The following is a 13,532-nucleotide window of genomic DNA, read 5'->3' as shown; positions in this document are numbered from 1 at the left end:
TAATTTCCAAAGCAAAAAAAATACAGCCACAAAGGACAGTTTTTTAGACTGTAAAATATCAAAATTTTCAAGCTCACTCGCTTCGCTCGCTCGCATTTAATCGTTATGCCATTTTCCTGATGTTGCTGCCAGTAATTGCCAGGAGTTGCGCCCGGTGTGCCCCCCCCCCCCTTAATTTCCAAAGCGAAAAAATACAGCCACAAACGGCAGTCTTTGGACTGTAAAATGTCAAAAACTTTCAAGCTCGCTCGCTCCGCTCGCTCGCATTTAACCACTATGTCATTCTCCTGATGTTGCTGCCAGTGATTGACAGCAGTTGCGCCCGGTGCGGCCCCCTTAATTTCCAAAGCGAAAAATATAGCTACAAACGGCAGTTTTTAGACTGTAAGATAATGTCAAAAACTTTCAAGCTCGCTCGCTCCGCTCGCTCGCATTTAATTGCTATGCCATTCTCCTGATGTTGCTGCCAGTGATTGACAGCAGTTGCGCCCGGTGCGGCCCTCCTTAGTTTCCAAAGCGAAAAATATAGCTACAAACGGCAGTTTTGGGACTGTAAAATGTCTAAATTATTAATGCAAAAAGATTTCATCGTGGGAGGGGGAAACCTCCCTACCATACCCTCCCCCCCCCCCCCCTCGCTTGCTTCGCTCCCTCCGTGGCACATAACCGCTCCTCCTGAGATCAAATCCTGTCTACGCCGGTGATAGTCCCCATTATTTAGTAGGCCTTCACAGTGATGTTGCACAGGCGGAGCAAGAGCTGAAATACCACGATTTAGTCATTCAATAATATATTGTGAATATTTCATTTTCTTATTGTTTTTTTAAAGAAAAGAAAACAAAATTTCACCAAAAGTGTGCACCAGATCGCTGAATTTCAGGTCTGAAAATGCAAAATCTTCCTCGTGTGGGAGAGGGATACACACCCTCCCCCCGTTCGGTTATGGGCTTGTAATCGTGGTGATGGTGATGACCATCCCCCCACTCCTCAGTACGGATTTACGCCGTTGGTAAGGACCCACACCATTTTGTGCTCTTACCGCCCAATAGCGTTGACATCATGTTTCATGAAAATAATGGAAACGCTAGTGAAAAACAGATTGCAATATCTTATAGAAAAACATGATCTGCTCGCAAATTTTCAACATGGCTTTAGAAAAGGCCGTTGCACTCTTGATAATATCGTACATTTGGGAAATGAAATAATGAAGAATTTAGAAACTGGTGTGAAGTCCCTAGCAGTGTTCATTGACCTGGAGAAGGCGTATGATACACTCTGGACAAAAGGACTCATAGTAAAACTCAGTCATTTGGGTTTAAGAGGAAATATTTTACAGTTTATAAAGAACTTTCTATTATATCGTACTTGCCAGGTCAAAATAGGAAATGAGAAATCTGATATTTTTCATATGGAAAATGGTCTCCCGCAGGGCAGTATTTTGAGCCCAATATTGTTTAATCTAATGATTTCTGATGTACCTGTAAGCAGAACGAATAATGTTTATAATTTGTTATATGCAGATGATTGCGTTATCTGGACATCAGGAAATGATATTAGAGAAATGACTGTTCAAATTCAAATATACTCAGACGTTTTGAATTTTTAATGGTTCACTTCACGGGGACTGAAAATATCACCGTTGAAGACCACTTCTGTTCTTTTCTCTCGTGGAAACAAAGAAGAGCGCGTTCGTCTATTGTTGGAGAAAAATGAGCTGAAATTTGCTCCTCAGTATAGATATTTAGGAGTGATATTTGATAGGAGGATGACTTGGAGATCGTAGTTCTGCGATGTAAGAAAAGGTTAAATATACTGAAAGTTTTAGCTCATACAAAATTTTGTCAAAGCATACAAGAATAATTATTGTTAGGCGTATACAGATCTTTAATACGCTCCATAATAGATTATGCTTGTGAGGCTTATGATTCTGCTACTATGAGTGTCAAGAATGTTTTAAACTCCATACAATATCAGGCTTTAATTATTTGTGCAAACGCCAAAAAAAAAAAAAAAAAAGGGACAGCCCTAAGGACCCTCCAAGTGGAATTCGGAGAAATGCCCCTAGAGTTACGTCGAGAGATGCTCTCGGCTATACTGAAAGCACGTATTGAGAATACTCCCAATCATACTATGAAAGAAGGGCTTAAAAATTGTTGGCAATTTGAATTTTGTAAAAACACTGCTTCAAAAGAACCTTTCGGACAAAGGACTCAAACCTCACTTGAATTTTTAGATCCACATGTTGAATTGTGTGCAAAACCTCCCAACATGCCTTTCTGGATGTGGAAGCCTCCGTGTGTATCGACACAATTAAAAGAGTGTGTGTCAAAGACTGACGACACAGCCTTCCAAAAACAGGCCTCCTTAGAAGTGATGTATACCAAATGGCAAAACTATTTACATGTATATACAGATGGCTCCAAATCACTTGAAGGCAAGGTAGCTTCATTTTATGTGCCAGTGTATAACTATGTTCAGAGTAAAAGAATGCAGAACCAAATATCTGTTTATAGAGCCGAATTGGCGGCTATCACGCTAGCTTTGTATTGGATTGATCAATTACCAGCACTTCAAACAGGAGTAGTTATCTTTAGTGATTCACTCAGTGCCCTTCAAGCCATTCGATCTCAAAGAGAAGAAAGTTTTGTTACAGAAATATTAAGTTTCTGCACTAATCTATATTTTAAGGGAATATTTGTAAGTTTGGAATGGATTCCTGGACACTGTGGAATAACAGGAAATGAAGTGACAGATAAAGCAGCAAAAACGGCTTTACAAAATGTTTCCATACAAGTGAATAACAAGTTGAATAAATATGAATTTAATAAAAGACTGAAAAGGTGTTATGTGACAAAATGGCAAATTAAATGGGATGAGACAAACTCCCCCCTGAAATATGTTCAACGAAAGGTTTCTCAGACCTATTTATGCACTTTGAATGACAGAAGAGCTGAGACAAAATGTACATCGCCTCAGGATGGGGAACTTAGGTTTAAATGACAATTTGTTTCAAATAAACCAACAAAGAAGAAAAGAGTGACAAAGTAGCACCCACCCCGACGCGCAGTGTCAATCTAACATTCGAAAAGACAGAATTACCAGAAGAAGTGACCCTATGTTTTCAAAAATTCTCCGTGAAGCGGTACATTCCCCCCGTGGTCAGATGCTTTCATTGTCATAGATTCGGCCACACCATCAAAAACTGCCGAGCTAAACAAAGATGCGTCAGATGTGGGGAAATGCATACATTCGACCAGTGCCAACAGAAAGACGACCCGAAATGTGTGAATTGTGGCGGAATACAATGCTTGTGAAATGGCTAAAAAGGCTCAGGAAATTCAGAAAATCAAAGTAGTGAATAACTTTTCCCACGCCCAAGCTGCCCGTCAGTGGCAGGAAAAAGAAGAAAAGACGCAAATCCCACACAACCAACCAAATAAATTAGGTAAAGATAGTCATTTGTAATACGACACAGGCAGTCACAAAAAAGAACGGGCTAAACAAATTGGCAAGAGCACCTGTTACTCCCAACCAGAATAAGCAGGATGATGTAACTGAACAAAACCATGGCAGTGGCATTCAACAGGCAAAGGACACAACCATCCCTAGACAGCCTGAGCCAGAAGCCCACCACTCAGTACGACAGAACGAGGAACCCACCAAATGGCACTCAAATTTTTTCATGTCAGCATCAAACCAAGATATTACTGGTTTTATGATTGACGTGATTCAGACTTTTATTAAAGATAAGTCGGAATCAGAATGTTTAAGGTCATCCGATTGTAGATTGCTTGTTGTTCCAAAAACGAAGAAATCATGGGGGGATCGGTCGTTTGCACATGCTGGACCTTACCTGTGGAATCAGTTGCCTCAAGCTATCCGTCACATTTCGACTGTTGACTCCTTTAAAGTTGCCCTCAAGACTCATTTGTTCATGACCATTTTCCAGTAGAATTGTATATTATGATGTATACTTTTTCATTATCATTATTGTGTCATTCATTTTCATGTGCATGTTTGTGTAAGGATTTTTGTATTTCATGACTTACTTCTTCTACTGCGCCTTGAGCACGTTAACTATGTGGAACTGGCGCATTATAAGTACCTGTATTATTATTATTATTAAAGTGTGATCATGTTATACATCAGCAGCAAATGGCTCTTGAATTGATAAACAGGAAATGGCAAAATTATGTTCATGTATTCACCGATGGCTCAAAGTGCCCCAAAACTTGCAAAGTGTCCGCTGCTTTTTATGTTCCTTATTGGAAGTATGCACAAGCAAAACGCATACAAGCCTTTACGTCTGTGTACAGATCGAGCTGAACTGATTGCTATATGTCTTTGATCTGGTTAGAACAAGTCTCGAATTTGTATGCTGGAGTGGTTATTTTTTGTGATTCATTAAGTGTTTTACAGGCTATAAATTCAAATAAGCCGGAGAGTTTTGTAAGTGAAATTGTTATAAGATGTACGGAATTGAAATATAAAGGAATAGATATAAATTTTGAATGGATACCCAGCCATTGTGGCATTAATGGAAATGAAGTCGCGGACAAAGAGGCAAAAGCTGCTTTGTGTCGAAATGTTATCGATATTGAAAATGGTTTGAATATGGCAGAATGTAAACACATACTGAGCATTTTATGGAAAATGGCAAAAACGATGGGAAAAAGCAGAATCTCCACTGAAGTTGATACAAAAAACAGTGAAGAAAAATTTTCAATGTCCCCTAAGCGACTGGAAGGAACAGTCCATCATGCATAAATTGAGAATGGGAAATATTTCTTTGAATTATAATTTGTTTAGATTGAATATGCATGAAAATGGAATGTGTCCGAACTGTCCACATATTTTTGAAACAGTCACTCATTTTTCATGTGAATGTCCAAAGTATATAATAGAAAGAAGTATGTTATTGAAATAGATACCACTGACGTGCGTCATAATTTTGCTGTTGGTAGGAACTACTAACTCAAAGCATATGCGTGCTTTTGTTCAGTACGTCCAGAGGACAAAAAGATTTACTCAAACACATAATTTTACTAGATATGTATATGTTTTGATTTAATTATTTTGCACATTGCACACAGCCCAGATGTTTGCTTTATATATTAGCGTTGTTTTGTTTTTCTAATCATGTACATTTGTGATAAAATTCGCGTTAAATACTCCCGATTAATCACGAGCACCGATCGAGCCCCTCCCGTGTATTGGAGTGGCCTAGGCAGGTGGACAGCCAATCACGGCCCCTCCTTGCCGAGAAGTCTGCTCAAGGTACCGAGCCGGGCTCTGACCAGAAAATACGATCGTCGATTGGGCAACTCGAACCGAGGCCAGTGAGGGAGATTTATTTGATTTGATATGATATATTATGCCAATTTTGAATTATTTGAAGTAAAATGAAAATAATATAGGGTAAAATTTGGAAATTTAAAGAAATCTTATGAATATAGATTTGGCGTAAATATTCCTCGAGGAATGATAAACGCCAAATAAATTCAAATAACAACAACAACAACAAACAACAGAACACCTGTGAACATACAGAAGACAGTGCTCTTCTTTGTATAGCGGTTAGTCTCGATTCAGAAGTGTAGGGATATAACAACGAGACCAATTTGATTAAAAAATCATTTATTATGACTAAGCTACTCATTTGGAAATGCTATTATAGCTTCAAAGCAAAGCAAGCAGGCATGATAAGCATTATGCCCAACAAACAAAATGACACCAAAAAGGTTTTGCCACCTCCGGTGGTCCAATATCTGGCCTGGCCCATGGACTAGTTCAAGTAGGCGCTGATATAGGCCTACTGGCGATGGCCACTGGCTTACTGCATGGAAGCATTTATCTCTTCGCTAAAAATAATCAGAGATCAGTGCAAGCACTGGCGTTCCATAAAAAGTACCCTATGGAAGGCCATCGCCGCCAAAACGCGTGCCAACACCATACGCGTGCATGTCAGAACGTACGCATGGTTGTTTCGTAACGTACGCATGGTTCTGTCATAACGTACGCATAGTTCTGTGAAATTCTTAGCGTACGCATGCTACTGTCATAACATACGCATGTTACTGTCATAACGTACGCGTGGTCTTGCCATTACGTACGTGTGCTTCTGTCATTACGTACGTATGGTCTAGCAGATTTTTGTCATTACGTACGTAAGGTCTTGGAATTACATACGTATGGTCTCGTCATTACGTACGTATGGCCTTTTCCTTACGTACGCGTGGTCTTGTCATTACGTGCGTATGGTCTCGTCATTACGTACGCATAGTCTTTTCATTTCGTGAGCAATATATAGCGGGTATGTTGGAATGACCAATTTGGTGGTAGTCCCTCTATGATACCAATTAAGGAGGTTCAAGAACAAGAGTTCCAACTGGCAGTAACTATTCAAACAGCTGTCAATTTTGTAAGGATTCACAAAAGAATTCCACAGGTGTATTTGTGCCTTTGGCGAATGGGATTCTATGCCGCCGTCTTTCTAAGCAATCTGAAGAGTTCCAACTGGCAGTAACTATTCAAACAGCTGTCAATTTTGTATGGATTCACAAAAGAATTCCACAGGTGCATTTGTGCCTTTGGCGATTGGGATTGTATGCCGCCGTCTTTCCAAGCAATCTGAAGATACTTTTGAGCACTAGCATAATGTTGGCCGTATATTTCGCTTGTTTATTTATTCAATGAAATTACATTTTACCTGATGGTAAAGCACATTGAACAGAAGTAAATCCTGTCCAAAACAATGTGCAAAGTTCAATCATAAATCCGAGGCATAATGTGAAAATATTTGAAACTGTATATCCTCACTGGAAAGCCTATATTATCATTTTCCGATCAACTTCGTCAAATGAAGCTAATGATTATGTGATTATAACAATGGACCTACTACTTATTGACATTCATCTCTTGTTAATCAATTCATGCACCTGTTTCTGTTAAAGGCGTCACAATAACTTTTTGCTGTAAATATGCTTTCCTGCTTTGATCATAATATTGCCATATCCTTCATAATATAAGATATTCAGCCTGAATGGAAATAACACTACGTTTTGAAAATCTAGAAACTACATGCGCGGAAGATAATAACTCTCTTAGATCCGGAAAAATGCAAAAAAAAAATATAAAAAAAAAAAGAGAGAGAGAGAGAAAATGCGTGTGCAGCGGTAGTGTATTTTGGGAAAAGATCGCTCAAGTAATCTCATTTCCACGTACTTTACAAGAGAAAGTGAATACTTTGGCAAGTGGATCGTGATTTGTAATCTAATTTTCCCATTTCTCGCACATTGGTTCAAAGTATACATGGACAGTAGCGATTGACAGATAAGTCTTACCATTGAGGCAACGTTACCTGCTTGCCCACAAGTGTCCACTGCAGTCATTGATATTCTTTTTTACACAAACTTTGTTGTGTTTTGAGGTTTCCTTTTTTTTACTACATATCTCGGCGTAACCGGCTCTGATGTAGGATTTTGACATTTTACAGTAAAAAAACTGCCGTTTGTAGCTATATTTTTCGCTTTGGAAATTAAGAGGGGGGGGGTGCCCATAGTGCGCCACCTCCCCCCCCCCCCCCCCCTTGATCCACCACTGGTAGTCAAGGGTGTCGGTTTATGTCCGTGATTGGGGGAGGTATGACCAGCGAAGGGGCGTCGAAGTGACCAAGCGGGGGAAAGATCTGCACTAAAACTGCACTCAAAATCTGCACTATAGAGCATCCCCAAATTGTTTGTGTTTGTATGTGTATATGTTTTATATACATGGAAAGGTTAGGAAATAGCCCAGGTCAAGTTTTATTATTGGCAATGCAAGGCATTTTAAGATAGACTAGTATGTATAAAGCAACACTGCAAAATCTATGATCTGGCTTTGATAACGAAGCGTAAGGTACAAAGGTGTACATTCTATATCACATTGCGCAACGTTGCAGCGACTCTTTTTGCCGTTCGGATGTTCTGAGTACACTGCGCACATCCTGCTTATATTTAGAATGCCAACCAGGGATCACGCTGAATCACAATCTTTTGTCGGTTCCAGGCTTTTTCAACAACGTTCCACACTATACCTCTTTAATCATGGTTAAAAGAAATCTTAGAAAAATGTCTTATTTCTTGATCACCCTTTCATGTCGATTTCAAAAGCAGTTTACTAACCCTTGCATTACCATTTTGGTGAGGTCTTTTTTTATTTTGTTTTTTTGTTTTTGTTTTGGGGTTTATTTACCAGCAGATGGGGGGGGGGGGGACACGTGCCACCCCCCCCCCCCTTAGTTACGCCACTGCCTACGCTTTATAATAATTCCTCAGAAGCTGTTGATCTGTGTCGTAGCATCGTTCACAAGGTGGACGCTTCTACTACGCACGTTTATTTTCCAAATAAATTATCCTCTAACTCACATTTGTTTTTTATTTGCCTCAATTAATATTTAAGAAAACAGAGATGGGCAATTCTAATATTGATCTTCGGAATATGTGAGAATAAACTATGCAGTATATACATCGGCGAGAATCAGTTTACCAACGTTAATTGGTTATATTCTAACTAACATTTCTGATCATCTATACAGTATATACCTATATGTATTGACGACACACAGAATTTCTATACTTATACCAACAAAACTTGAGACAAACTGCAAATTTCATCTGCATTAGAAAAAAAATATTGTTGTTCAACGACGAATTAATCACAGAAACATGAGACAATTTATCATTATGCGCAGACACAGATATTGCAGATAGCGTCTCTGAAGCGTTCTAAGATATTTTTCATCTCTTATTTTGGCATGCACATCCCTGATATTGAGCAGAAACATGGCACAAAAATAAATTTTTTCATGGATGGCAAAGGAAAATTTGTGTTCAATTAAGAAAATAAATGCCTTAACAAAACAAAATTTGTATTCAGATTCAATATTCATTTATTGTAATCTGACAGTAACACAGTTTTTCAATCTAGCTTTAAAAGAATATAACGTTTTAAATGATTCAACATAATCTGGAAGTGTGTTCCAAAGGTTTGGTCCATTAGGTCTTATAGATTTTTGTGCAATTAAGGTGGCAGGAGGTCGCAGGAGGTCGTATAGAGGTCGCAAGAGGTCATATAGAGGTCGCAGGAGGTCGTAGATTTGAATCCCGCCCGAATATGTAGGCCTTTGATTATTTTTTATCGTGGCTACTACTAAACACTGATTAATTCGGTGCCTATACGTTGATGTAGAGCAATATCAATATCAATTGAAACACTTTATCAAATTGACCCCTCCTCCCCCCCCCCCGAAAAAAAGAAAGTCCTCCTGATAATTTATTTATCCTAGAACACCAGAGATGTTCGCGTGCATTATCAATTCGCAAAATTTCGCGAGTCAAGGTTTCCGAAATGAAAATGCACGCGACAGTTTTTGCCTACTATACCATATGCATTGAATGTCAGTGGCGATTCGCAAACGTTTTGTGCCACGAAAAAAGACCGTTGGCTCCAAGTCGCGACAATATCAAGCCGCGAAAATGTTTTGCTTTTCAACCGACAAACTATCTTGTTTCACCATGGCTCAACTTCTGTAATAGCCTACTATTTAGAATTACTGGTACGTTCCCACTGCCGATCAGATCAACTCGATCAATCCCGATCAAGCTTTTTTAGCCTGGTCGGGCTCGCTCGGCATTGGTATTCGGGGTCGATCTACCTTGATCGGCATCGCTCCTGCTTCCTTCACGATAATTTTGGACATGTCCAAAATATTCGAGTAGGAAGCCCGAACACCAACAGCTCGGGTAGTGATCGAGAAGAGATCGAGCTGATCGGGAATCGGTCGTGTAGAAATCTAGTGTGGTCGGGACGGATTTTTCCCCGAGCTCAGTTCCCGATCATCTCGAGTTATACTCGAATGCTACACGATTGATTTCAGATCATCTCGATCCAGGATTCATCAGTTTCATGAATAACTCGACCGCTACACGACCGATATAGGACTGCTATCGACTGATACTCGACTAAACTCGATCATGCTTCGACCGGCACTCGATCAAATACCGAGCACTTTTTGACAGTGGTTGCAGCAGGTGCCGACGTACTTTCTTAGCACTCATTTATTGTTCATGTATTAAGAAAAAATATATGCAGTCCTTGATCACGTTAAAAAGTTAAATGTCGTCAGTATCTTCAGCCACTCCTGGTCCACTAAAGAAAAGAAAAGGGCCACGAAGAGAGAAAAGACAACAAGCCCTAAACAGCAGGCATGGCAGAATTAGACTCTCCAGGCAAAAATGCCAGAAGAGAGAAAGGAAACACAACTGAAACTGAGAAAAATTCGGTATTCTGGCAGTATGACTGTAACGCGAAAGGAAATTTTATAGATTATTTACTTTACTTACAAACTTAGAAATGTTTCTTGAATTCTTTTGCTAGCTTGTCTGTTTCAAAGTTAAAGTTGGTTACGTTGATATAAAATCAATTTCTTACGCTGCCGTGTTAAAACAGTAGTTGTAACGTAGATTCAATGCTCAGTGATTTACTGTACTTTTATTGACATAGATGTTACACTTTTGCTTCGCTTAATAAGGTTTTTTTTTTTTTATTTAGAGTTGTATGTACATTGCTTGAAGTCCACCTTGATATCGATAGGCTGGGATGAGTTGACAAAAAAATAAACAACCAAGATTTTCATGATTTTTTGCTAGTGTAAAATGTTATATTGTTTTATTTTCATAATAATGTACTCTGTTCCACATATCAGCACACTTCATGAATTTAGAATTCAATAAATTTTCTTTTACACACTCTTGGGCCTATACTTTATCAATGAATAGATACATGAGGGAGAAAGATTTGCGGTGACACCATGTGTATGTAGTCCTTAACCGGATCGTTGTTTGGCAGAAGAGCCTAGAAAGAGGAGAAAGGAAGAGAGAAGCGACATATGGGGGTTACCATGAGGAGAGCAAAAAGTGAAGAGTGGGGGACAGTAATGGACTGGAAGTTGAAGTTGCACTAAGAAGACGGTAGAGAAAGGAACACAGAGAGTGGCAAGGAAGGATAGTGTAAGAATCAAGTAAGATGTTCGGACATCGTTAGAAGGGGAAAGATGAAATAGAAGGGAAGAGGAAGAGGAAGGAGTTGAATGTTGGAGAATCATGGAGATTGCCCTCCTCACAACCCCCATAATATGTCCGCTTCTCTCTTCATTTCTCCTCTTTCTAGGCTCTTCTGCCAAACAACGATCCGTTTTAAGGACTACATACACATGGTGTCACCGCAAATCTTTCTCCCTTATTTACTTCACCATGCAAACCTTCAAACAACACAGAATAGATACATATTTTTCATTTACTCTTTCATTCTTGAATAATGAGAACAATGATGACAAAGATAACACGACTCACTAGGGGTTTAGAATAGTCATTTTTTTAAAACTCTATAATATAATGGTGAATTTATGCGCATATAGGCCTATGTTTCATTTTAGACCAAATTAATTTCAGCCCACCTATATGTAATGTACTTGCGAAGCGTGGCGGTGTAACATTTTCTTTTTTTTATGAGACATCAAACGTAGATTTGCTATTCTTCACATCCACTGCAAATATCGAATGCATATGAACGAACCTATTATATTATACATGGTGTCCCGGCAGACAGAGTGCTACAAAACTGTCTCTTATATAAAAAGATATGAGAGGCTGAATGAAATCGTTACACTATTCAATAGAAAGAACACCTCAAATTTAATTTGACACAATGATAATCAATCTTCGTGCAGGCGCTTTGATCTCCATGAAAATTTGTGATTTACAAAATCTGTAACTTTGGGCACTGATATCTTCAAGTTCAAGTTCAAGTTCGAATCTTACTTGACTGAGCGATAGTGAAGCCGTAAAAACTGATAACGATAACTGATAACTTTGGGCACTGATATCTTCAAGTTCAAGTTCAAGTTCGAATCTTACTTGACTGAGCGATAGTGAAGCCGTAAAAACTGATAACGAATGCGTCAAAAATAGCTGCTGAAAAGGGATAAAATGAATGAATACAACTGAATTCATTTTTGTACCTTTTTGAGTGGCTCACAAACAGCAGTGATCAGCCTTTTTCATCGTTTTTTCAGGAAAAATGACAAAAAAAAAAAAATCGAAACGCCTACACGAGAATTGATGATTGTTGTTTCAAAATAGGGAGTGTTCTTCTATCAAATATTGGTTTTCCCGGCCAATTTCGCACTTTTGTCAGTCCAATTCCTAATTGCTGCATTCAATTTAGTAAAATATACCTTAGATTACATGTTCGGTAGTTCAATTTTATGATCTCTTCATTCAAATTCATTTTGGAGAATTCAAATTACCTTTGGCCTCATTCTAATGAACACCTTTTTCAATTGAAATTCATAAAACAAGCACCATTTGGTTATACGTTCATTCAGTTTAGAATAATATAGTCACGTGATCACGGACATGCTGGTCTCGTTCATTCCAATTCATTTTTAGGCAATCAATTTAACATCTCCTGCAGTCAATAGCACGAATGTTTATGGTTTGCTTCTTTCTTTATTTTCTTAACATAGTCATCGTTTTCCATGCGTCATTACATTACATACTTTCGTACTCATTTCAGAGATTTTGGCAACATTTTTTTTTCTTTAAAGGGAAGATAAACCCCAAGAACAATGTGGATTGAGTGAAAGCAGCAACATTAGTAGAACACATCAGTGAAAGTTTGAAGAAAATCGGACAATCGATGCAAAAGTTATGAATTTTTAAAGTTTTGGTGTTGGAACCGCTGGATGAGGAGACTACTAGAGGTTATGACGTATGAGTGGACTACAATATCAAGAAAATATAAAGAAAATACTACAAAAATCCATTTTTCATGAAAATTACAAATTCCATCAACTTGATATTGACATATGTTAAGGGTAGCAATTATTCCCCCTGCTTTCTGAAAGCGGTTGGTCCACTGCTCTTTCATAATTCTAGAAAAGTGAGTTTTTGTTGAATATCCTTTATATTTTCTTTGTATTGTTGTCCACTCATACGTCATATCCTCTAGTAGTCTCCTCATCCAGCGGTTCCAACACCAAAACTTTAAAAATTCATAACTTTTGCATCGATAGTCCGATTTTTCTCAAACTTTCACTGATGTGTTCTACTAATGTTGCTGCTTTCACTCAATCCACATTGCTCTTTGGGTTTACCTTCCCTTTAATCTGCTCAGTGACTCTTTAACTCCGAAGATAGTGCAACATGTGAATGGCCACAACTTATCTCGCCGTTGAGCGCTTTATTCCGTGTGTCGGCCAGTTGTAGGAAGTCAAGGTTATGATCATCAAATATTCCTATAATTATTTTTCTGTCCCCGGGTCTGTTTCTAACTTGTACCGTCATGACTGTAAGAAGATGAATTTAAACTAGAGTATTGGTACATCAGCAGGCCTAAAATGTCATGTATGAAAGAAAAGGGGCGTTACAGAAGAGCAAACTCGAGTTATATGATATGGACAAAAATACGATACTTTTACTGCTTAACAGTGC

This window comes from Diadema setosum, chromosome 1 (genome assembly GCF_964275005.1).
Source record: "Diadema setosum chromosome 1, eeDiaSeto1, whole genome shotgun sequence".
Lineage (NCBI taxonomy): Eukaryota > Metazoa > Echinodermata > Echinoidea > Diadematoida > Diadematidae > Diadema > Diadema setosum.
This window is presented reverse-complemented; position numbering follows the sequence as displayed.